At 38.4% G+C, this 26,518-nt stretch overlaps 1 long non-coding RNA gene across 1 annotated transcript; it reads left to right on the plus strand.

Annotated features, from left to right (window-relative positions):
* The first annotated feature begins 9,465 nt into the window (after nt 1–9,465).
* LOC133391628 (uncharacterized) lies at nt 9,466–11,422 on the plus strand. Its single transcript, XR_009765111.1, has 3 exons — nt 9,466–10,165; nt 10,240–10,747; nt 10,831–11,422. It is a non-coding gene; the product is annotated as an uncharacterized LOC133391628 (long non-coding RNA).
* The last annotated feature ends 15,096 nt before the right edge of the window (nt 11,423–26,518 follow it).

Below are 26,518 nucleotides of genomic sequence, written 5' to 3' on the forward strand. Positions count from 1 at the left end.
TGCCAAAAAATTAGTGTTTTTTTATTCTCTCTCTTATAATCGTTTGTACACTTGCTCGCTTTTGTCGTTAAGGGCTGATTTCGCGGTTTTTCTCCCTTTTTATATGTTTTGAAACCGGATCAAAACATCGCCTGGTCTGACAGATGTTGGAACCTTACAAATGTTTCCAACAACTCTTATTTAAAAAAAAAGTTCATAATTTAAATTTGGTTTTAACTAGTTAAAATGGCCCGGTTACAGGGCTACGCAACGTTTATTGCGACATATACGTCTTATCAACGATATAAGAATTGCACTTCAAATAATCATTTTGTTTTTGAATCCTTTGTAAAAGAATTTTTTGTGTGCTAATATTATTTGTAACAAACTTTGCGTATAGGATTTGATAATTTTCTTTATTTAATATACTACAAATTGAATTGTGAGTGGTGTACCGGTTGGAATAATTTTTTTTATCAAAATACACACTGTTTGCGATAAATTTGATCTTTCGGGTCATATGTTCCAGGTAACATCAAGTCCCGTGGTATCTTGGCATACGCCTTATCGAATCCCGGGAATGTCGTATTCTACGAACTCTATCCGCTCTTCAGCATCTTGAACAGTCTGGGCTGTCGGCACACGCATGTTTTCCCGCAAACAAAATGCCCTAAATTTGCCTCCCAGCAAGCTCCGCCGGATGCACTGCTGCAGGACCTGAACGTTGGTACCAAGCGAAACGATTGGCAATATATGTCGAAAGTCGCCACATACCAGCACCACCTTATCACCGAACGTTCGGCGATTTCCCATAACGTCCTGCAGGGCGTGATCGAGGGCGCGAGCCTCTAGAGCATTGGTCTCCAAACTAAGGCCCATGGGCCGCATGCGGCCCTCGAGAGCCTATTATTAGTTTATAGACCCCTGTTCTAGAGCATAGCAGCTGCTCATGAATGTCTCGTTCCATAAGATCAGTGATGCCTTTTGCATCAATTCAGCCTGTGCTGACTATACATGGATGTTACAGGAACTGTTAGCGTCCAGGTATAGCGATAGCTTGAATGAAGAGTGAAGCGTACGTCCCCCGGTCAGTAGCAGAGCAGTAATTCCATTTGGAGCCACTGCGATTACAATTTTTGATTGGCATCCCGTGTACGCAATAATAGTTTGGAACAGAAACGGCTTCCCGGTGCTACCAGGTCCATCAAAAACAAAGTTATGTCCATGGGTCTTCTCTCGGCTGGAATGTTCTGTTAAACCGTAATTATCCACTGCTGCGATAATTACATCGTAATTTATTATTCGTTGTTCAAACGGTTCACGTATACTAATATGTTGTCCAGCACACCGATAGCATAAGAGTGCTCCGCGTCCATCAGGGAAAATATTTCGGCAACAGATAAGGCGCATTGTAGCAGGTCTGGTCCTATCTGCATAAAGTCGGATACCTGCGGCATACTCGGAAACATCGTCAGCGTCTTCTGAGGCGCTATTTCGCTCAGGTGCTGATCAATGAGTCGCCGCACTTTGAGGTGCTTGACAGCGCGCAGCAGCCGATTCTGCTCGGAGTGTGTACGGTGCACCGGCTCTGATTTCGCCCGTAAAAGTCTTCCGAACGACGTTTGCGTCTTACAATAAAAGAGGATTCTGGGACATTCCCTCCGACAATATAAGGGAAAATAGGTGACGCAGATGTTGAGCATTCCAAATGAAACTGCTTCCTGTAGGGTCCTGGATATTTTGGTGTCGTCCTGCAAAAATTCTGACATCAACAGTACACCATGCGGTCAATAACGATATCAGTCTGGCAGCGGTGTGTGATCCACTGGTTACCCGTACCAACATACCATGGAAGCTGCTGCAATTAATTTTATGCTTACTTGTACTTATTTAATTTTTAAACTATTTAGATCACTTCATAAATATTACACAACATATTATTCGTATGTTTGTTTGAGGTAAACATGGTTGTCGTTTTTCGTGCAACGCCTACATCGATGAATCGCTATATCGGTGTAAAGTGTGCAAGAAAACCAACACGGTACAAAAATCATCCAAGCTATCCGCCCCTACCATCAACTCACTAACCAACTTCGTCTCACTATAGGAGTGAAAAAGTAACGCTCTATAGTGAGAGATTGAAAATGAGAACCTTTTTGTAAAATTTGTTATAGGATTGCTTTACAAGTTACTGTTTGTTTTTTTCTAATTCAAATTTAGCATACTAAGTTCTAATTCTCTTTAAGCTTATTCTTTTTTTATATTCAAGTTCTTTTTTGCTAATTCTTGGTTGAATTTTACAATCTTTTCCCTTAGCTCTTTTATAAAAATATTTTATTTATCTATTATTTTATAAAAATTCCCATGCTCTAATTGTTGTTGTTGTTCAGAATGCTGTGTTTAGTGTGATTGATGTGGCTTTTGCACCTGTTGTTGTGGCTGAGCTAGTATCTGGACCTCTTCGGAAGGTTGTGGACAAGTTTGTTGTCTTGATGTTCTCTGTTGCGGTTCAATATCTTCTACCGTACGGACTGTTCTTCCTCGTGCAAGCACATTAGGTGTTATTTCTACTACTGAGTTTAAATTAAGTATAGTGATAGTATGCTTGTCAAGAGCAGAAAAGCTTTTCAAATCGCATTGCTCTCCACCAGTGGCTCTGTACTCGCGAATGTTCTGTGCTAACTTCTTCTTCAATCCGCATTTATAGTCTGCCCACACCTAAAATATTAATGTAAAATGTGCAGTAAATTTAAATAGTAATTTAGATTGATAGATTTTATTCATTGAAATACCATTTTTGAAGCTGTTGCCTCTTTTAATGGAGGGCTTAATTCATCAAGCTCTCTAGTGACGCCCTCCCAAAATTGTAATGATCCTCTATGAATATAACTCCAAGGGCCAAAAGACGCTCAAATTGGTTTATATTTGTAGCTTTACGTGTATCCTGTAATAAATAGTGTAGCGTTAACATTTTAATCACTTTGCACAGAAACAAACTACTACTTCTGTGCTCTTTGCACAGCACAAAACCGTAGCACAAACTTGAAAATATGCGTTTTTATTCTGCTCGTTGCTTGTCATTACCCATCAATACAGGGTTTCTCGAGGTTTGTTGGTTCCTACGATTTATTGAGCGTCACCCAGAATAGTATAGATTATTTGAACTGCTTTATCATAAAAATTAATAAAAAATGTATTATTCATATACAGGGTCAAGATCTATTAAGGAGAACAGGTCGATGGACATAGAGTAAAGTGAGAAGAAGCGATGGGAAAATTTTGATAGTTAAATTGAACATTGTTTACAAACGTCGTTAGCCAATCACAGTACCCACATACCCATGTTTGTGCAATTGAGATTGTTGGTTAAGCCAGTATAGTTTTCACTGTGTATACATTCTATAAATTGTAAACGAGAATAGTTTTCACATTCTGCTACTGTTTTCTACTTCTTATTGGTGTGTTTTTGTGATTGTGTGTGTGTTACAGGTAAGTTAACCAAACTATAAAACCAGAGTAATCATTTGGGTCAATGTAATACAAAACCATTAATATTACATGTTTTAAAGCAATTTCAGCAGGAGAATGTCTTCCTCGAATGCCTGTTCAGCATTCTTTTGCCAAAATACAAGATATTGCGTAAAACAACGGAAATTGGATGTAATTCCACAATTTTCCATCGGACCCTAGTTTGAAATATGCTTGGATACAATTTTGTAAAAGAGGAGAGAATTGGCTGCCATCAAAAGACCATGCAATTTGCTCAAATCATTTTGAAAAAAATGACTATCAAATGACAAATATTCCATTTAACGAAAATAGAAGAGTGCTTAAAAAACTTCTTCCAACAGGTATATAACATATTTTTTGATATAAACAAACCTACATTGCGCTTCTCTACAGCTATTCCGTCAATAATTAAAAAGGAAGTAAATAAAGAAAACGAAATACTTAACCACGAAATACCATTCGAACAACACCAAATCGAAAATCATATCCGAACGGTTCATGTCAATGATTTCATATACAATGATGATACAATGATGTCAATGATACATATAAAATATTTTCATGTAAGTCGTGCAATCAATATGAAGAAATCATTGAGTTAAAAAATGTGCTGAAAGAAAAAACAGCGAAATGTGAACAACTTCATCAAGTTAATGAATTTCTTTCCAAGCAACTCGAAGCAGCAAGCACAAAAGCGTTGCAAGACGAACGAGAAATTAAAAGATTAACTAAGGAAATAGGCAACATGCAGGAATCTTTATTATCACCTACGCAATTCACAGAGAGAATGGAAAATGCTTTAAAAGATGCATTATCTGTTAATCAAATAGCATTAATAACTAAAGAAAGGAAGCAAGTCCGCTGGACAACCGTTGAGATAAGTAAGGCTTTTACTTTAAGGTATTTTAGCAAGCGTGCTTATTTATATATGCTCATTGATTTGAAATATCCCTTGGCATTTATTTCAACTCTTCAGAGATATGCACAAAAATTAAATCTCAAGCAAGGAATCCTTGAGGATGTGCTAGTTTTTGTAGGGAATTTAGCCGAGAGTTTTAATTCGTGTGAGTGTGAATGTGTGTTGAGTTTTGACGAGATGAAAGTCTGCAAAATACTAGAGTATGACCCAGCAGCAGATGAAATAATGGGTCCGCATAATTACATCCAAGTGGTGATGGCACGTGGTCTTTTGGAAACAAACAATTTTTATAGGATTTGATCAGCACATGACTAGAGATATTATCCTGAAAATTATTGAAAGATTACACGAAAAAAACATAAATGTCGTTGCAATAGTGAGCGATAATTGCCAATCAAACATTGGATGCTGGAAAGATTTAGGGGCTCATGATTACAACAGGCCATATTTTCACCATCCAATAACGAAAAAAAAATGTTTACGTTTTCCCAGATGCCCCACATCTGTTAAAATTAACAAGGAATTGGTTATTGGATTGTGGATTTATGTATAAAAGTAAGTCAATTAAACCGGATATTCTTCGAGATTTGATCGACAAACGAAATGAAGTTGAGATGACTCCGGTTTTCAAGTTGACAGAGAACCATGTATCCATGTCACCACAAGAAAGACAAAATGTCAAAAAAGCTGCTGAACTGCTATCCCGTACCACTGCTAAATCTTTAAGATGGTATTATCATAATAACCCGGAAGCAGAAGAGTTGGCATCTTTCATAGAAGCAGTTGATTCTTGGTTTAGTGTTTCCAACTCTTATTCACCTATTGCAAAGCTAGATTATAAAAAGTCGTATATAGGAAGCGAAGAGCAAAAACTAGCGCTGCATACAATGTTTGACTATGTTGAAAACATGAGAGCTATAGGCAAGACGAATTTACAAGTTTTCCAAAAGTCCATTCTCATGCATATAACATCATTAATGCTCCTATTCGACGACATGAAAATCAAACATGGAGTTAAGTTCATTTCGACATATAAGGTAAATTTTCAACGTTATTTAGTTATCTAATTCAATTCAACCTTATCTAATTTATTATTTTTATTCTGTTACAGCTAAATCAAGATGTACTTGAGAATTTCTTCTCTCAAATTCGTCAAACTGGAGGTGTCTACGACCATCCCTCCCCATTGAGTTGTATTTATAGAATTCGTTTGATGATATTGGGAAAGTCTCCAACAATGTTGACTAATCATACTACCAACGTCACGAAAACAAAAAATGAATCTGTATTACCTCATGGGGAGAATGACGCCTGTAGTAACAGCGACCAAGAGGTAGAAGAATTTATTTCAGCTACTATATTCACTTCGGTAGGCATTAGGCAATCTTTGCCTTGTGATACAGAGGTGGTAGCACTTAGTAATATCAACCAGGGCAATGATAATGATAACAACAACATCATTAGTATCTCCAGTACTGAAGACCTTGCGCAGTCTGACCAAAAAAGAGACGGTTTGAGATATATATTGGGTTATATTGCCAAAAAGTATCATGACAAATTTCCTGACTTGGATTTAGGAACACAAACCAAAAATATTGCTGAAGATCACAGTTATTGTCAACCACCCACATTTGTTCGTCACTTGTCCGTAGCAGGTTTATTTGAACCATCAAGTTCATTAGTTAATTATCGTCACAAAATGGAAATGATATTTGTCAAGATGCATCCGGACGGAATTTTGCAAAAAAAATCTGGAATTGTAACTAATCTAGCAAATGAAATTAAAATCCAAATTCCTGAATTACCATTAGAATTAATCAGATGTTTTGCAAAAACACGTGTCATTGTACGAATGCGATATTTAAACTGAAAAAATGATTTAAATAGTAGACGAAAGCATAAACGCAGGTACCCGGATCCCCATGCAAAAAGCACCAAAAAGATGAAAAAATTTGTTAATTGAAGTTTTTAGTTATTTCAACTCAGTTAAATTGAAAAATGTATCTTCACAAATATCATTTTTATATTGTGACCATGATTAACATAAAAATTTGATGGATCATATAATTTGAGAACCATTACCTTTCAAAAATGTTCAAAATTACTATTTATTGGCACCTATTGAGTACAATTGTAATAATACAGAGTTTTACAATAGAGTTTATAGTAGCCACTTGCTTTTTATTGAATTTCACAATCGTTTTTTTAACAACCTACGTATATTTTGAGATATGCGCATTGATTCTTAACTAGGAGCGATAGCATTTAGTCAAGTGTTCAACATGAAAATCTAGAATAATACGTTGCTGGCCAAGGATTGGTTGTGGGGTTTAAAAAAAAGCAGCTATTGTAGCCTCTATTGTAAAACTATGTTTGAATGATTTTTTCTCGTATACAGCAGATAAAATTTCTTATTTTCTGCTGATGAAAATGTCGATGACCGTTATGCTCTATTTGCTTTCAATCATTGAAAAACTAAGTGTCATTATTACATATATGCAATCATGCAACATCATCTTATTTGAATTCAACAGACATAATACATCCATGGTTTTGCTAAATCTCTATAAAAACCATCTCATCACCAGGGATTCCTTGCTACAGATTTAATTTTTGTGCATATCTATAAGACAATTGTTTATAACTATGTTACATCACCTGAGCACAGCATAACTTATTCGTTTTTGGTATTATAATTGTAATAAGGCATGAGCAGGTATAGGTAGTTCTAAGCCATACATGTATAAGAATTTGTAACACATAAAAACTCTAATTGTTTCTGTTAAGTTTATCTAAAAGAAATGTATGATTCTTGAAAGTATAATAGTGTATGTACTTCTTTGATTTTATATAAAATGTTATTGTTGTTTTATCTATCTCACCAAATCATATCTTACAGCCTATATCATTTTTAATCATGCGATAATAAGTAATAACGATACATTCACACGATAATAACTACGACAATAAGCCCAGATATGCACATTTCAGAGATAAATGTTTGCTGGAGCTTCAAGTAGCGGAATTTGGGGCAAGTGTGCCATACGGGGCAAGAGTGCCACCAAACATTTTTCCTTAAAAACTTTAGTTTAATGATCAATTGTGTATACAGTTGGTTGCTTTCCAATGACTAGGTATACTGGGCCGACAATTTCATATAGACTAATCGAAAGTTCCCATTGTTTTGAACTGATTTATGTTGAGTTTCAAAATTGAGCAGAATATTATAATTTTTTAATCCAACCAAATAAGCTCTCAAAAATCATACGAACAATCAACCGAGAAAATATTTACACCACCGTATAGCTGAGAAAACGTGAAATTTTTAGTGGGGTTAGTTGAAAAAAACTTTCTTTTTGTCACTGAAAAATTCAATTTCAAAAAAGTTACAACTTTTGGGGCAAAAGAGCCATCTCTATTTGGGGCAAGTGTGCCACCATCTTTCATAGGCGCGAGCTGTCAAAAATGTAAACATTGTTGTAGCGTGCTGCGGAATGGTGCGCTATTGTGAGCGGATTCCACGCCAGAAAAACAGAACAGTAACAAACCATATTGTGGTACAGTTATTGGTCAAAAAGGGTTCATTGGTGACTCAAGACATGCAAGAATACATACACTAGTGCCACAAACGTAAATATTTCCAATTATCTAAGAAATACGGTTATTTTAACCAGGTGGCCGTCTTGCCCCATACGAGTGGCACTCTTGCCCCATAGCCCTGTAGCATATCTGCTATACAGAACATATTGTAATACACACTATCAGCTATAAACACATTGTAACACACTTTGGAAAGCCAAACCACACCATTGTAACACATTCATTATAACACATTCAGTAAATCAGATCATACCATAGCACCGCAACCGGAAGAGTTCAGGCCGTCCATTCAAACAAATAACAGATGTGACACACTTATCAAAAACAACCGAAACGCACAACATAAGCAGGAACAGCATGTAACCCAAAGCAGGAACAGTATATGCATTAAACCCAAAACAGGAACTTAGTGACAAGAACCATCGTTCTTGTCAACAAAAGACAAACGTAACTAGCTGAGTGAAAAACAATAACTTTCCAACATACAACCCGGAACCAAATATGAGAAACCCTTAACTTCTTTTGAGTATAAATAAAACCAACTCCGATCATGGCAAGTCAGATTCGTTCGAACTGTCAGGATAGGACTATGCCCATCCTACATCTATCGACTTCTCATTTAAAGAGTTTAGATATGTCCCCCTACCCAAGGTAAGGCCTCTAAACTCCAACGTTTCCAGTAAGGGAAACCTCCTAAAGGTTTCTATGATCGCCTGGACGATCAAGTGTCGAAAAGTCCGCTCGAACGAAGTTTTAATCCACCTCGGCTCATGTCAGTAAAAACTGACCTACCGCGACGGTACTCGAAGTACAGTTGTACGATCATCGCATTACAGCCCAAAAAACAACGTCTTTTTGGATCCTTTTTCAAACGCTTCAAAAACTGTTTTGTTTGCACTTCTTTCAAGCGAAACTCATTTATAAGTAAGGAAATAGATGTAAATAGGTTATGAGATTTAAATCGGCTTTTGAAAAACCCGTTTTAGTGAGTTATAACTTAAAATGCTTAAGGAGGCACACTTGCCCCAAATTCCGCTACCCTTAAACAAAACACATAAAATCACTAACAAGCACAGGCTAGAATTGCCAAAACCAAGTTAGTTAAGAACATCAACATCATCAACCTTTGGCAAATTTTGATTACACTGCATGCTTAACTATTGATATAATGTTGTGGTACATCGTGGGATATGACGCAATTGTATCGTGAAAACTATCCCTTGCGTCTCATTCAATATCAGTTGTGGGACGGCGTAGGCGTAAAAATGGGATTGAACAGGTGTCGGGATAAGTTTTTTCCGCAATGTTCCGGTTTGTTTTGTTTTGAAACATCCAGACACATATGCTGCGTAAATGAGTAAAAATGGTGATAAAAGAATGAAATTTAAAAAGTATGACAATATACACTAAATCGTGCACGAATATACATGTAGGTATAAGTATATTTTAATTGGGGCGAAGAAAACGGAAAACACAATAACGTGTGCTAAGAAGTCGTTAATATGGCTTGCAACTGTTGCCTATTTGTTTGTAAACACTTTTTCATGAAACTGTCAAACGCAAGCTAAAAATGGCAACCTAGCAACGGCCTCTGCATCGACCTGTTCTCCTTAATAGATCTTGTACAGGGTGTTCGAGATAAATTTGACACCTGGTCTTTGGGTTTATATCTCAGGGTTGAGTTGACGTATCGAAATGATTGATATGCCATTCGATTGCTAAAAGTTGTGCGAACAAGTGCGAACAATGTCTAGCTCCGTAAATATACAACGAATTGCACAAGCGCGTAACGTGTGTTATGATGGTTCGTGCCGGCCATACGAATGTCGAAATTCGAAAGGCGGCGATGTGTTCGCTGAACATCGTAAAAACAATACCGTGGCCAATGGGCGGACGTACGTTTGGCAGCAGGATTCTGCACCATGCCATACGGCCGTAAAAACACGCCGATGGCTCAATGCCAATTTCGACCGGTACACCAGCACCGACGTTTGGCCACCCAACTCCCCTGACCTTAATCCTATGGATTATTTTGTGTGGGGCACAGTTGAGCGCACACCAACAGGGCGTCCTGCAATACCAAAGCGGAGTTGGTGGCCAGAATAAAGGTCGTGAAGCGGAGGGGGGGTACTTCGAATAAAAAATGCGGCAAACATGGTAAGCTAAACTTTTTAGATTTTTTTTTAATATTTAACATAAAATTGATAAAAATTCCTTCCCTATTCCCTCAGAAACTGTCTAATTTATCTCGAACACCCTGTATTCGCTCCAGTTAGGAACGACAGTGACTGTGTACGCCTTCAAATGATCCTTGAGGATCTCGACCGCTGGTGCAGCAGAAACGCCCTCTAAGTGTAACCAAATTTGTTCGCTCTCTATCGGATACCTAGATCAAATTTCCATCTTCATGTACCGCGTACTCGCATCATTTATAGCCAGGGACACCTCGATTTTAGTATGTCTACATCTCCGTTCAAGGAGAAATTGCTTCTACGTCACATTTAATGTTGTTCGTTGCTACACAACATTGCAAGTCCTGCCTGCGAATGGTAAGATTAATTGTATTTGAGAGTTAATAGTGCAAGGGTGTGAATGCAACATGAAAAACGTTTTCTCTTGTCCCTGTGACCTTGAATCAACCTGCAACCTGGCATCCTGTTCATTAGTTAATTAACGAAAATGCATCGCTGTCGGTGGTAATATGTCAGAACGGCCTCCTTTTGAAACGACACGTGATGGGTAAGTGTTGCATTCAAGTAAACCGTGTAACTGAGGCAAGCAGTTTGGTAATTTTCTTTTTCTGTTTTAAAATATTTTTACAGAAACGCTGGCACCTTGTCATCCAGGAACGAGAGACCAAATACATCGACCGTGTTAAACACTCCCAAGCCAAGTTCCAAACAAGCTAATTCATCAGTTGCAAATGAATGTGAGAATGTGATGTGCGCCAAACATGAAAAAAAAAACCTAGCTACGGTAGACACTATCAAAAGATTGTGATTGTGTTTGCTATCAAGAAATCCATGCAGCAATGTATGGATCGTAGGAACGATAATGAAGAGTTTACTCTGAACAAAATATGTACTGCCGAAGAGCTATCTGTTTTTGAAAATGCATTGGCAAGTGATGATGATTTTCAAAATATGAAGAAGGAAATCCATGCATCTGTACATCGGCTCAATGTTGAATATCGCTTGCACGGCACGCTTGATCTAGTGTTCGATCGCAAATTCGTTCCCGAATACAGCTGGAAGGGTCTATCAAGACCAAGCGTAAGAAAATAGCAATGGCAGCGCAGACCAATATAATGAAATTGTTTTAAGAAGTAAGAAGCGATTAACGACTAAAAACGATTTTTTTCTCTTAGAGAAAGGCGTGGTTGCAAATAAACAGAATTCTTCATAGTCATTTGAAGTTGATATGTGAACTTTATTTAAGTTTTGAAAATTTATAAAAAGGCGTTTTAACAGTTTTTTTTTTAATTTTCGTTCGTTCATTTTATTGCAAATAAAATCACACACATGCAAGAGAAAAAATATATTTAACATGATTGTACGAACGTGACGAATTGTGCAAATACAATTTCTGCATTGCAATATGCTTGTTTAATAATTTAAGCGGATGTAACTGAGTATGTTTCGTGCACTTATGACGTGCGTAGAGAGCAGTCGATTGAGCAGGGCTCTCAGAAGGGCTGTTGCGTGGCCGAGGTCGTTTCATTGTGTTATTTGTTACATGCTTCTTTTTCATATTTATTTTTGTTAACAGTTCTAATACATGATCAACAAAATTCAACATATCTAAATATAATCTATATAGCCTAATTCTATTTACATTAATACAAGCTAATTTTAAAGCAATACGGTAAAGCCGTCCCTCCAGAATAATAAAAAACAAACAAGCTAATTCTCTACAGTGTGCTATAATGGAATCACTAGCATGCTTTCTTCGTCAAGGTTGATTGTAACCAGCTTGCATTTGATCATCAACTGAAACCATATGCGTGTAGGTAGAAAGGTCGTTCAGTTTTGTAGCATAAATATTCAACAATGGGCAATGGCCGATACAATCAACCAGGTTCTAGCCGCTCCGGAAATCCGAACTAACAGAACAGAATGCTTAGTGATGCTCAGAGAACAGATACGACCAATAAGCCAGAGAAAGTGGACGGATTTTTTTAACTAGCGTGTGCGCTAGATCTAAAATAAATACATTGAAGCATAAAGGCAAGTAGCCAGATTACCGCGAGTTTTTATTTCCACAATAGTGTCTAATTAAAGAATCCGTCAGAATTTGGTCGCAAAATTCTATGAATAAAAAATAAAGATTATTTAAAAAAAAACTATAAGATTTCGATCAGATGATACCACTCGCAATCTTCACAATGTTTAACGGGCATCCACATCAGCTCGCTAGAAAGCAAACGGTAAGATGACACATTCTTAGTGCTTTAAAAAAAAACCAGAGCGCCGTGAGTTATCGCATCGACAGTGTTTCCACCGCTACAAAGGAACCTGTCAATGAAAGGCACGCGGTGATCGCCATTACAAATTATTATTTTCGGGTGAAGGACGAGACGAAGCAGCCATCGCTATTTTTTCTTCTCCGCGGAAAGGACCACGCGGTGCACCCATCGCAAGTTAAGCACTAGGAACAATTCTCCGAAGCAGCCACAAGATACAAGCGTTGCAAAGCTTGCAACTCCTGATCATTCGACATAATCTATACCTCCGGTAAGCTCGTTCCACACATACATATACATACATAATTTTAATTTTTTTATGAAAGATTTCCGACTAAGTTTCCTTATGATGTTACTTGTGTAACAGTATGTGAGTAGCTGGGTAGACTTTTCTAGAACTGGCTTATTTTGACTTTATTGCAAAGTATAAAAATTAGTCTATCTGTGGTGACACAACGTGTAACCGCTTCTTAAGACGCGTTACGCATAGCAAACACATACAGAACGCATCGCGCGTAACGTGTAACACTCTTTCACTCACTAGCACTAACAATAGCAAACGATTGCACTACTACCATTATATAGGATTAGAATTATATTTTATATTAGAAATAAAATTATTCTACGAGTGACCACCAAGCGAGCAACAAGCCAACTAATTACCTGCACCCGAAAGTAGTGAAATTAGCGAGAACATCCCCATATATCCTTTCTGTCGCTTGACTTTTGCTACTGACAATTTGCGATGGCGCCCGGCCCTCGAACAGCTGTTCTGCTTGACCCTATTTGACCCTACTTAACGGCTTAGGCCGAACTTAGCTACCCGCTGCGCAAAGCGACGCAAGAAATCATAGAGTTCTGAGAATTTTATCATGCCATCTTTTTCTCTCCAACGGCAAATTTGTCGAGCAGCTCGTCGAGCTACCCGTCCCTGGCTCCGCCTCATACCCCTCGCCTGAGCGCGCTGCCGAAGGTTTGGATGTGTTGGTGCGTCAGACGGCCAATCGCTGTCAGCCGTCGTCCGTGCTTTTTCACTCCATAGCGCTATCTCTTTCTCGCGTGTGGACAAAGCTCATGAGTTGCTGTGGCGCTTAAAAAACCGTTTATACACATTGCGGCGATGAAGTTGCATTTTTACAAATCAAACCAAAAAAGCGCAATGAGTTTAATCGATGCAATGTAAAAATGACTAAGGAATCGCTAGTTTACGCAGGAGGGTTTGCTGTGCAACGCGCAGAACCCTAATTCGCTCTAACACGTTTCTAACACTAAGCTTTTGCTTTCGTCTGTTGTGGATTACATAGATATGCTAAGCATCCTGCGCATGTTTGTAAGTGTGCGTGTGTATGCAAAACTGTCGCCAAATGTAATTTCTTCCGGAATGTTATGATCCATCGGTCAAAGAAAGGAAGGTGTTCATGAAAGGCGGAAAGACGAATTGAGGCCCCTGAGGAGGGGGTACTGACACACAGCTGTTGGAAGATTGAACAGTATACTTAATTTGCCAACAGATGGGGGGGGGGGGGGGGGGGGGGGTGGCCATAGAACCCCTACGATCATCGGTCACAGGCCCTAAAATTGTTGTCGCAATGGGGGGAGGGGAGGTGCAAATGGTTCTCCAGCCACGGAGCCCTAAAGACCATCTTTCCGGGGGCCCTTGTCGCTAATAATCTGTCCACTTGTAGACATACGGCATACTACAGACTAGAGATCTTCGGTGACCGCCTAGTCCGCCTACCTTTAGATCCACCGCTGGTTCAAAACGGTGTTTTTTTTTTTTAACTGCGGAGATGCATCCTTCCCCCTGCCTGCTGCGTATGCACCGGGCAGGAGACAGTGTAGCAGTATGCAAGTTGCACACTGGATAGGAGCGGGCCCGCGGCACCGCCATCATTCCGCACATCTGCATGCCCGTCGTGGGTTCTAACCGCGCATGAACCGTGGGCCGTAGCAAGGGGTTAGTCGCCGGCTCCGACTACGTGGTACTCGAGTACTGAAAAGGCCGGCATGATCGCGTAGGCCATTACGCCAATAATAATAATAATAAGAAGAAGAACTTAGCATAGCAGTCCACTCTCGGGGAAGGTTTTTGTTTTGACTTTGGTGCTGCCGGGTCTACTGCTGTGGCGCGACAAATGCACGGAATGCACTCAACTAAAACATGAACCTACCGATTCGAACCCATTCCAAGGCATTGCCGGTCAATCGGCGTCATGATAACTACTCCAAACCAACAAGCCACCAGAGTCTGGACGGACAGGTGCAGCACCATACGCGCACTGTAATAAACAAATCCAAAATCCTCTTTTGTATGGATTAAATGCAAAATGTTGTTTCCACTTGCGCCCGCTAGCTGAATTAGAAATAAATGTGCAATATATCACACGCACGTTTGCTTAGATCGTGTGTCTTTTTAATACCCCCGACAGCAGAGCCTATCGCAAAGATGCCAATGCCAATGGTTGTGTTGTCTCTCAAGTAGCGAGATCGAAAATGCATGGACTTTGTAGCCGCAGCGGATGAAAATGTACGCATCAGAATCAAATAGTTTTGGGGTTTCCAAACGCACGCACACACACAAACACGCGCGCAAACACACACACACACACACACACACACACACACACACACACACACACACACACACACACACACACACACACACACACACACACAAAAGCGCGCGCGCGCACACACACACACACACACACACACACACACACACACACACACACACACACACACACACACACACAAAAAACACACACACACACACACACACACACATACGCGCGCACACACACACGCGCGCACGCGGGCACGCGATAAGGCACCTACGAACGCGCGCGCGAGAACGCACCTACGAAAGCGCGCATGCAATCACGCACCCCCCATCAAACCCCCCCTCCCCTTTCGCTATCATCAGCTATCATATAGCGCATCATCATCCAAAGCGCCGGGCGGGGTGGGGGATCGCGGCATGAAAGAGTGAACGGTCACTTTCCCCGCGCTGTGTGCGTGTGTGTGTGTGTGACGAGACCCAAAAACTCGAGACAGATTTCGGCACATTAAAAAAAAATTATAGCCACTATACATTGTGCTACATGATGCTTAGAAGGTCGTTGAAGCATCAAACATGTTCAAATAAAAAAATATTAGATTAGTGTTAGACGTTCTCCTACGCTTGTTTTAAATAGGCTTCTTCACCCTCAACTGGCAGCGGCATCGAATGGTCTCACCAGCAGCGGCACGAAGTAAAATAAACCATCAATACACCGATAACACTTTGAATCCCAATCCAGCTTCTCCCACAGCGCCTCAAGGTCACACACAAATTAATAAATGCTAACACCCACCAATAACAATACACAACCGCAATGCACATATGAGTATCAACGCATACACCGCAACAGCCAATCAGCTGGCGGCGGAAGGCACGGGCAGAAGCGCCGCAAGTACAAGTAAGGCAAGGCAGGGTGAGGGAGGGAGAAGAAGCGGACGAAAAAATGGGCGCTAATTTTTTAAATTTTTTTGACCGTTTTTTTTGCTCCGCCGCCATAAATAGTTCGTCCATTTCGCCAGCAGATGGCGCTAAACTTGCTCGACCCAGCGCAGGAATCGCTGAAGAACAGCGCGGGAGAGCAGCCAAAATCTGCGCTGGCCAGCGCAGATTTTGGTGCATTTTCTGCGCTGGATACTGCTCGAATTTGCGCAGCGGGTAGTTTGCCCTAAGCTCTGCCAGCTAGTTGTCTCATATTTGCGGATATCGTTTTGTCCTTATCTGACAGGTGCCGCCATCTGGTATTTTTAGTTCCAACTATTCGAGCTATCGTATACAACTTTTTTTTTTCAAACAATGGCCTGTCAAAATGAACGAGGTCGTTATCGTGCCAACACCTTAGTTTTGGGAAGATGCTCCAACCGCATAGTTTGTTGTAGTGATGGGAATAGTTCCGAAAATTGAGGAACGGAACGAATCTGCCAATCTGGAGAAAAAGAACTGAACGCGGAACGCATGTTCAAGGATCCGGGTTTTGGTATTGGCTGCTGGAAAATGATTTTTTTATGGTTTTAGCACATTATAAGTAGAGATATTGAAACGGGATTACATCGTGAACATTTAAAAAAATCTCAATAAATAATCAAATTTTGCCTTTTTTAACCTTTTTAAATTTTACTTCAACAATTAACAATTTCAGCGAATAAGAGATGACAACTTAAAATCCATCAAATGTATGTATTACACTTAGCAAACTTAACTTGACTAACCCACTAAAAAACTAGCCTGCAATTTTCAGTCTAGATTATTCTAGCCACAAAGCTAGAATTAGATTCGAGTACCTGTTCGAAAACACGGTGTTGTTTACATTTATCCCAAGGTGCATTAAAGAGATCAGGTGATGCAATATAGAAACAAAGTGTATGTAGTCCAGGTGGTCTCATAGCATTTTTTAAAACCAATTTTGAGCATCAATTTTTAACAGAACGAGTGAAAACTTTTGGTCAAACGAGCTTTCTGGAGGCTTGACGAATACTCAAAACACTCTTAAAATCTTCATTCAGAAGCAGAAGCGATAAAAATCAGCCTTCTAAATTCATACGTTCTACATCTTATACGTACATATATATATGGTTTGCGTCGACTAGGTGTTCAGAAAATTGCCGTGATAGCACACAGGAATATTTTGCGGATGTTTAAAGCGGTTGGTACCACAGAATTTTGTACGTGTACAGCTAACAAGGTGGGGGATTTTTTCCAAAAAGAAAATTAAAATACGCAAAAAATCGGATAAATCTGCAGGGCTGCCGACAAACTAGGTGCCAATACAGACAGTCCATTAATGTTCCCCTTAATAGTTAGGTTTTACCCGAAGGTTTTTTTTCTTTCAGTCTGATGATTGACGAATAATTAATGAATTTCTAAAGAGGATGTTTGCTGTTGCAGTTTTTTTTGTTAAAAATGAGAAAAAAATACAATTTTATCCTTTTGTTTCAATTCCACACATTTATCGTTACACACTTTTATTTTTCCTAAGTGTGTTACATTGTAAGGAAATGTAGTAGCGTAAATTCTAAATGGCAGTGAATCATTAATAGTAGTTTACATAAAGTGTTTAATGGGTAAGTCTCGATGTAATGTTCCGATGTTCTCCATGATGTTCTCCGACAACTGTAAAATTAAAAAAGATGTGTTTTCTACCGAATAGCTACACTAATGTGTGCAATAGCGGAAGCACCACCATACTTTCGTCATCTGCGATAGAAACTGTCACTAACTTGCATTTTATACTATCGATCCCCATTGTATCGGTTTCTTCTGAAAGGTCTTCTAATCCTACGCAATAATTATTCAAAAAGGCCGAGTTACACGGTCGCATGAAGTATAACCTTTGTCGAAGAAAGTATTGACCCTCTACTGTCACATGTCCATACGATTCCGCTGCGTTTTTAAATTTCATTATCATATTATTTTTCAACAAGTACCATTGATCACGCTGGGTCTTAACATAAAATTCTTTCTTACATGCAGCGTGGTTCGATTTTGCTTCATCGCTATTATTGGGTAAGTGTGCGAATCTTGATCTGCTCTGCTACCTGTGATGTTCATATTATCGAACTCTCTTACACGGATAAGTTGTGGAATGATGTTGTTCCCAGTTCGGATCAAATGTTTAATGCTTTGTAGCATACCTTCAAATGGGTATGTGGAATATTCATCCAGCACCCCAAAGCGGCACACGTCATCGTACATCGTAGGTGTTTAGTAAGCTATAATTTGCAATGTTATACCTGCTCTCTATAATTGTGGGGTGCTATAATTATAACTGCTAAAACTAGGGGCGAAAAAACTGCCTAGGCTCGCAAGCTCTTTAATGCGAGGGCTCTGGGGCTGTGAACTTGTATGGCGTGCGAGCCCTCGCGAGCCCTCGCAAATCACTGTGAATTGCATGATGGGCTAGTTCTAGCAGTTATAATTATAGGACCCCGAGAGCAGGTATAACAGTGTAAATTGTAGCAAACTAAACACCTGAATTTTGTCATTTTAAATTGTAAAAATCCACTAAACTGGATATGGTTATCTTTTCGACGAATAACATGACAAAAAATATAATTTATGAATAAAAAATATATATTTTGGAAACTACTATAAGATTTAAAGCACATGATAGAACTCGCAACCCTCGCAATGTTTGACGGGAATTTTGAATGCGAAATATTTCACAGCTATGGGCTGTGAAATATGTTTGCAGTTTGAGTGTGCCATTAAACCATTAAAGTGTGAATGCAACAATATCGCTCGACACCTACCAAGGGCCTCCACTCCTTTTGCCGCTTGAGCCCCCAACACTTTAAATCCGCCACTGGTCTTAAATCTAACCAATTTTCGCAACATCATCAACGTATGCAGCTGCACTTTAACGATAAAGCTACACTAATTGTTTTAAAGATATGTAGTGTTTGAAAACATCATTCAATCTATAATTGAATATCATATTCATCATCATTTGCATCATCATCACTGTAACAAATTTTGGTCCAAACTTAACTCTTATATGTTTTGTTTTGTTTTTTTTTTTTTAGATGGATTCAGATTCTGAAACGGAACTATACAGTTCGAGCATAGCTTTGCGCTACTTACTATTAAAAAGAAGGCGCGATAAAACCAACGATCTGTGGGAAAAACGTGAAAAAATCGGGCAATACCACACATTGTTTCATGAACTTTTGAAACAAGAAGATAAATTCTTCGAGTTTATGAGAGTTTCAATTAAAACTTTTTACTTCATACTGAGAAGGATAGAGCATCTTATAACAAAGCAACCTACAAACAAACCATACATTTGTCCAGAGGAACGATTGATGATCACTCTCAGGTATGTTTAATAGAAGCTTCCTAACATTGCTACTCCAGCTACGATTCCAGCTGCATCAAAAGGATGGTTCGGGTCGGAGTCGTTCGGAGCCGTCAAGAACTATTCGGGAGCCGGTTCCTGACACCTTTGAACGACTCCGAACGGGTCCGGCAGCTGACTACCGGCTTTGGATCTATAGGTGCGGTCGGTTCTGAGTTAAGAGTTTTGATTTTCCGGAGCCTTCTGATTTTGGTGAAGTTATTCGGAAGCGATTCCGAGCTTTTATTGAATTTACCTATACCTATCGATTACATAGTATGTACCTATTAAATATTATATTCCTCCATTCCCATTGATGAATTCATTTACACTTTCCTGATTCTCTTTTTTAACGGAGATTACAAATCCAAAATCATGTTGTTGTGATCTACTTATTATTTAAAAAAAATGGAGTAGCCAACTAGTAAAAAACTGTACTTTATCAGCTTATGTACAGGCGTTGCCGTCAAATTTTGGCCGTAAGTCATGTATTTTTGTCTGGTAGGCGTCAATTTTTGACAGTGTGCATCAATTTTTGTCTCGTAGGCGTCAATTTTTGACAGTGTGCATCAATTTTTGTCTCGTAGGCGTCAATTTTTGTCAGTGCGCATCAATTTTTGTCTTAAAAGCACCAAATTTTGTCTCATGGTCACAAATTTTTGTCTCTTGGTATTTTTTCGTTATTTTAATATATTAATAATTGCAAAATGGACAACACAATAAAAGTAGTTATACAATGCAAAGGAATTAATTCAGGAATTCTATTTATTTCACATAGTTTTACGCCCTTTTTATAATAATATAAAGACAATTTAGAGAAGATTAATCTTCGATTATTTCTTCATTTTGGCATCGGGGCAAATAGTTGAATAAATTCCTAAAATAGTTCTAGCAATCCGTACGGGTTATCATTGTACTGCCATTTTCAATTAAGGAGTACAAACTATCTTCATTTTCTGGGTTCCCTCGTTTAACGATACAGCCGTTGCCGTCAAATTTTGTCTCGAAGTCACCAATTTTTGACAGTGTGCATCAATTTTTATCTCGTAGGCGTAAATTTTTGACAGTGTGCATCAATTTTTGTCTCGAAGGCGTCAATTTTTGTCAGTGCGCATCAATTTTTGTCTCGAAGTCACCAATTTTTGTCTCATGGTCACCATATTTTGTCGCTTGTTCATGAAATTTTGCCGCTTAATATATTAACATGAGTTTACCTGATTTGACGCGTAGTTAGGGTTATTTAATTGTAGTAACATTTAATTTCAATTAAAATCTGTGGTTTATAATTTTTTTTTTATTTTAAGGAAAATGCTTCAATTTTTTTTACTAAATTACAGGTACGTAGATCAACACAGCTGATTGCTTTTGAACAATGGATATACTTTGCACTCCTTAATCGAAAATGGCAGTACAATGATAAACCGTAGGGATTGCGAGAACTATTTTAGGAATTTATTTAACTATTTGCCACAATTGCCGGTCTCGTAATACAGTCATCAACTCGTACGACTTAATAACATGCCCGTCATGGGTTCAAGCCCCAAATGGACCGTGCCGCCATACGTAGGACTGATTATCCTGCTATGGGGGGATCAATAAGTCACTGAAAGCCAAGCCCACAAGTTGTGGTACAGGCAGGCTTTGATCGAAAATGGTCGTTGAGCCAAAAGAAGAAGAAGATTTGCCACGATGCCAAAATGAAGAAATAATCGAGGATTAATCTTCTCTAAATTGTTTTGATATTATCATAAATAAGACGTAAAACTATGTGAAATATAGAATTCCTGAATTGATTCCTTTGCATTGTATAACCTTTTTAATTTTGTTTTGCATTCTGGAATTATTAAAATATTAAAATAACGAAAAAATACCAAGAGACAAAAATTTGTGACCATGAGACAAAAATTGGTGACTTCGAGACAAAAATTGATGCGCACTGACAAAAATTGACGCCTTCGAGACAAAAATTGATGCTCACTGTCAAAAATTGACGCCTACGAGACAAAAATACATGACTTACGGCCAAAATTTGACGGCAACGGCTGTATTCTTCCATTTTGAAAACATATTCTCTATAGGGTTCAAAAATGGCGAATACGGAGGTAGAAACATTATTTTGACCCCTCCCAAGCGGAAATTTTCGGACGATAACTCATACACTCTCATAATTTGACAAGCAATATATGATTGTATGTGTGGTTCTTCCATTCGTAACATTTCGCTCTCCAAGCCAAGCGTTGAAGTAGGTCTTGAAAATAGCTTGAAAAAAGTCTGAATCTCGTACACTGTTTCGTTTGTCAAATCGTGCACGAAATATCAATCGAAAAAAAAAACGAAAAGTGACATTTTCACTCGTTTGGGTATGTGCCGAAAAAAGTCTGAATCTCGTACACTATTTCGTTTGTCAAATCGTGCACGAAATATCAATCGAAAACACAGCCGAAAAGTGACTTTTTCACTCGCTTGGGCTGTATGTGTTTCGACCAGCTCTTTAACCCTTGCAGAATGATGGAACCTAACGTTGTCCATAATTAATACGCCGGCTGTTATATTTTTTTTCCTCTAATTTTTGAAAAAGATCTTCCAAAAATGCCACGAAAGAGTCTGTGTTGAACGGAAAAGGTTGTGAGGAATAACTGATGATTTCATGTTTGTTGATCGCACAACAAATTGAAATATTTTTCGATCGGATATAGGGTACTCTTTGCACTGCCGGTCGGCCGACTAAAGCCCTACCGTATCCTAATCGCATAGATACATTAAAGCCCACCTCGTCAATGAATATCATATTTGATTCAGGAATTGTCGCTAAATTAGCCATAAAGTCAAGTGCATAAGATTTCCGAATGCTTAATGTAGAATTACAATTTCGCCTCTCTGGTATTTTTGATGTACGTTTAAAAGAAAAATTGAAATTTTTGATTGACCTCTGAATGGTGGACGTGCTAAAAATCACATTACATTCATTTTCTAGTCTGCGTTTAATTTCTTTTAACGACAAACAGCAATCCTCGTCTAACCATTGCCTTATTTTGTTTTGGGCGTCTTCATTCACTTTTGATGTTGATGGATTACCTCGTTTTTGAATTGACACATTCCCTGTTTCCCTATATTTTTTAAGAATTGCATTCACTGTTGTACGCTGTATTCCTAACAATTCTCCTATTTCTTTTGGTAGTTTTCCGCTATTGTGCAAGGAGCACACTCGCTCTCGATCTGCGTTTGTCGTTAGATGATTTTTTTTACTCATGTTTTGTCGAACATAAAAAAATAATTTTGGAATCCAGGAAGTTTACTTTGTTGAAGTTCTGCAAAAATATAAACATGTTACTTTACCACGTTTTATGAAGACAAAACAACATTTTAACTTACGCAATAAACACAAAAGCTTTAATAGGGGAAGCTTGCAGTGATTTTATAGCTTTATGTATTCTGAAACATCCAAACTAAATTTTTCATGCACGTTGCCAGTTGTATTGTTTTGGAATAATCTGAATTTTGCTTTAATTGCTAGGTCGATAAATGACTGCAGGTTGATCCCACGTACTTTGACAAATCTGGATTTGACAATTAGGGAACCACTGATTTATAAAAAGCTTAGCAGTCTCCAGAGGTATCCCCGTTCATGATGGCGACCAAAATCAGATACATAAACCTGCCTGTTGTCTATTTATCCACCTTGCTCAAATGACGCTTTCAGATACAGCACACGTAATTCAATTAGGTACACTTGAACTAAATGATTGATTGATTGAAATGAAATGAACTTTGCGGGTTGAAATTAATTTTATGGTAATCATTAGTGCTCTGTACATATTTTATATTTTTCCCCGTTAAAATATATATGTGTGTGGATTATTTTGCGTAATCAACATAATTTTCTATGGATGGGTTACGTTTTTGAGCTGCTTATTTGTCTAAAAAACAAGTGTCTTCAATTAAATTTCACTAGGTGTAGCTGTGCGATACGTATATACTGGTGAGTTGCTCACTCAAAATCAATCAGCTGCATTGATCTACGTACCTCAAATTTAGTCAAAAATTTTGAAGCATTTTCCTTAAAATACCAATAAAATATTCATAAACCACAGATTTTTATTGAAATTAAATATTAGTACAATTAAATAACCCTAGCTACGCGTGAAATCAGGTAAACTCATGTAGATATATTAAGAGGCAAAATTTCATGAACAAGCGACAAAAATTGGTGACCATGGGACAAAAATTGGTGCCTTCCAGACAAAAATTGATGCGCACTGACAAAAATTGACGCCTTCGAGACAAAAATTGATGCACACTGTCAAAAATTAACGCCTTCGAGATCTTTATCATTCACATATTGTATTGCTCACAATACAGTTGGCCTCATTGTCTACGAAACATGTGAGGCAATTTGGAACACGTTTAATGAAGAGTTTATCCCGTTCCCTACAACGTCTGCATTTAGGAATGTGGAAAAAGAGTTTCGCCATAAATGGAATTTTCCTAATTGTATCGGCGCCATAGATGGCAAGCATATCCGAATGAAAGCCCCGGCATTTTCAGGTACACAATATTATAACTATAAAAAATATGTTTCTCTGCATTTGCAAGCAGTAGTAGATGTTAATTGGAAATTTATCGCTATTGACGTTGGTGAATATGGGAGTCGTAGCGATAGCGGCGTCTTTAATTCGTCATCATTGTTTGAGCTCATTCGTTCAAATCGGCTCAACATCCCTCCTCCTAAACCACTGCCTGGTACTACCCAAAGAATGCCTCACGTGTTTATAGGCGATCAGGGTTATCCATTAAAACCTTTCTTACTGCGGCCTTTTCCGGATAGTGAAGATCCGGCAAAAAATTACTTCAACCATCTGCTGAGTATGGTGAGACGCTGCGTTGAATGCGCCTTTGGTGTGTTGGTGCCAGTTGGTCAAGCAAGAACTCCAAACAACTCCGGAACACGTCTCAATAATCGTCAGAACAGCATGCCTTTTGTAAAACATGTGCATAGATATTAGAGAAAGCATGGAATCAATGGATAATACTAACCCACAATCCAATGCCAACAGGAACAGGGCAAACAATCATCCATCTCAATCATTCGAAATGTCTTAAAAAATTACTTTTTTGTTCGAATTATCAATAATTTTCGATGAAATACATATTCGAAGAAGTAAAAACATAGATTGCCAAGATTATCGCTATAAAAAAAACAATGGCTGGTATTATTGAATCCGTTCGTTGCGGCGGTGTACGTCCTGACACTCATTTTCCTAACGTACTAGATGGTTGTTACAGTTATTTACCACGGCGTTGTAGGACCGGGCTAAAGAAATGTGTCGCCGACAGAAATGAACAAGGTCTAAAAATAGAAATGAACTAATTAGGATTAAGACTAGAACTAGGATGAATTCGGAAGTAGGATGAACTATAGCATAGGATTAGATAGGAAGGCCACGCCCACTTTATAGATTAGGACAGCTAGTGCGATTAGTAGTTTAAGTAGTGTTAGTAATTAGGATGCGCGCGTAAAGTGCGTGGGCATAGAAGCCACATTAAAATAAGGGTGGGGGTATTCATGATAAGGACATAGGGCATAAGGAAACTAGGATTAGGAAAATTAGGATTAGGCATCGCTAGAGTAAGATAGCGGCGTAGAACGGCTACGCTGATATGAATGAATAAAGTCAGTTCCGTTCTTCCCTAAGAACAGTGTAGCGTTTACTTACTCCGCTTGCATACGGGGTTGCGATTCCGTCACTGCAGACCTTCTATTGGGATTATTGCCCGGTTAAGGATAAAATGTGTTTCAAGAATTTCATGAGAACGCCGTACGTTCTCGCTACGAACGGATTCAATGATACCAGCCAATACCATTAAACCGTTTTTAGTCAGGGAGCTCATTGCCAATTTATTGTTCGAAAAATGTTAAGGAAATAAAATGATAAAGGATATTTTTAGAAAATTCATAACAAGTTCTTTTTAATCATATCACAAATTCAATTTCAGTCACAATAATTAAATTATTGTAACTAGTAGAGTAACACTAATATAACAACTGTCCACATGTTTATAACAATCGTCTCTTTGAATAGACAACACAGACTAACACGCTCAGCATGGTACTGTGTTGTCTATTCAACGAGACGATTGGTAGTTGTGTTCTCACTCAAGCTATTTTTTTTTATTTTCTTCCTTTGTTTTTTTCTTCACTTTGATTTAATTACTTGGTAAGTATCCAACTCATCATTTAGATCGGGTAATAAATCAAGGAGTGTAACAACACTCATCATTACGTGGTAGTTGGAGCTTTTTTGTTGTTTTTGTTTTAAAAGTTCTTTGCGCTCCTTCTCCACATTAACTATGTCCTGCAGCACTCGATCATCCTGTTTCCGCTTTCTGTTGTTTTCTGTTGCTCTCTGTTTATTTACCGGGTCCAAATGATCTAGAAGATCATCGCTCTCTTCCAAATATTCGATACTATCATCTGTTTGTATGAGGATGATAAAGAGAAATAGAATATCATATAATAAAATAAAATAGTATAAAATAAAAAATATTACCTTGCCAAGATGACTCCAGATTCCCAACTCTGGGTCGGGACGCAAGCATGTCTTTGAGGAAGCTCATCTGCTCGTAAAACTTCCATCGGACATGCTTGTATCCCGACCCAGATGGCTGATTCATTTCAGCTAGTTTGCGGGCGAATGTGTCCCGCAAGTTTCGCCATTTATTTTTGGCAACCATATCTGCAATAAATAAAAATATAGTTACAAACCTTTTTTTAAATTAAAAATAAAGTACAGTGGACCCTTGAATAACAAGTTTTGTTTAGTTTAGCGAACCAATCGTAGTACAAAAGAAAAGAGATTATAAGAGTCCTCTATATTCTCATATGAGCTTTATCGAAAGTAAAGTGTCTTTCCGTTTCGCAGAAACGAGAAACTTTTTGGACATATCGGTAAAAATATGTACAAACGAAAAAAGTAGGACTGTGCTCTGGCACTAATGTTCTTTGGATAAGATGCGTTGTTCGATTCCCGTCTCAGTCAATGAAATCGTAAACTGAGAAAATAAAAAAAAATAATAAAGGAAATCATTCTGATAATATGTTTCAAACCTTTCTTCACCATCCTTGCTACACCTCATTACAGTAAAAGAGTCTTATGC

The sequence above is a fragment of the Anopheles gambiae genome, chromosome 2, assembly GCF_943734735.2.
Source record: "Anopheles gambiae chromosome 2, idAnoGambNW_F1_1, whole genome shotgun sequence".
Classification (NCBI taxonomy): domain Eukaryota; kingdom Metazoa; phylum Arthropoda; class Insecta; order Diptera; family Culicidae; genus Anopheles; species Anopheles gambiae.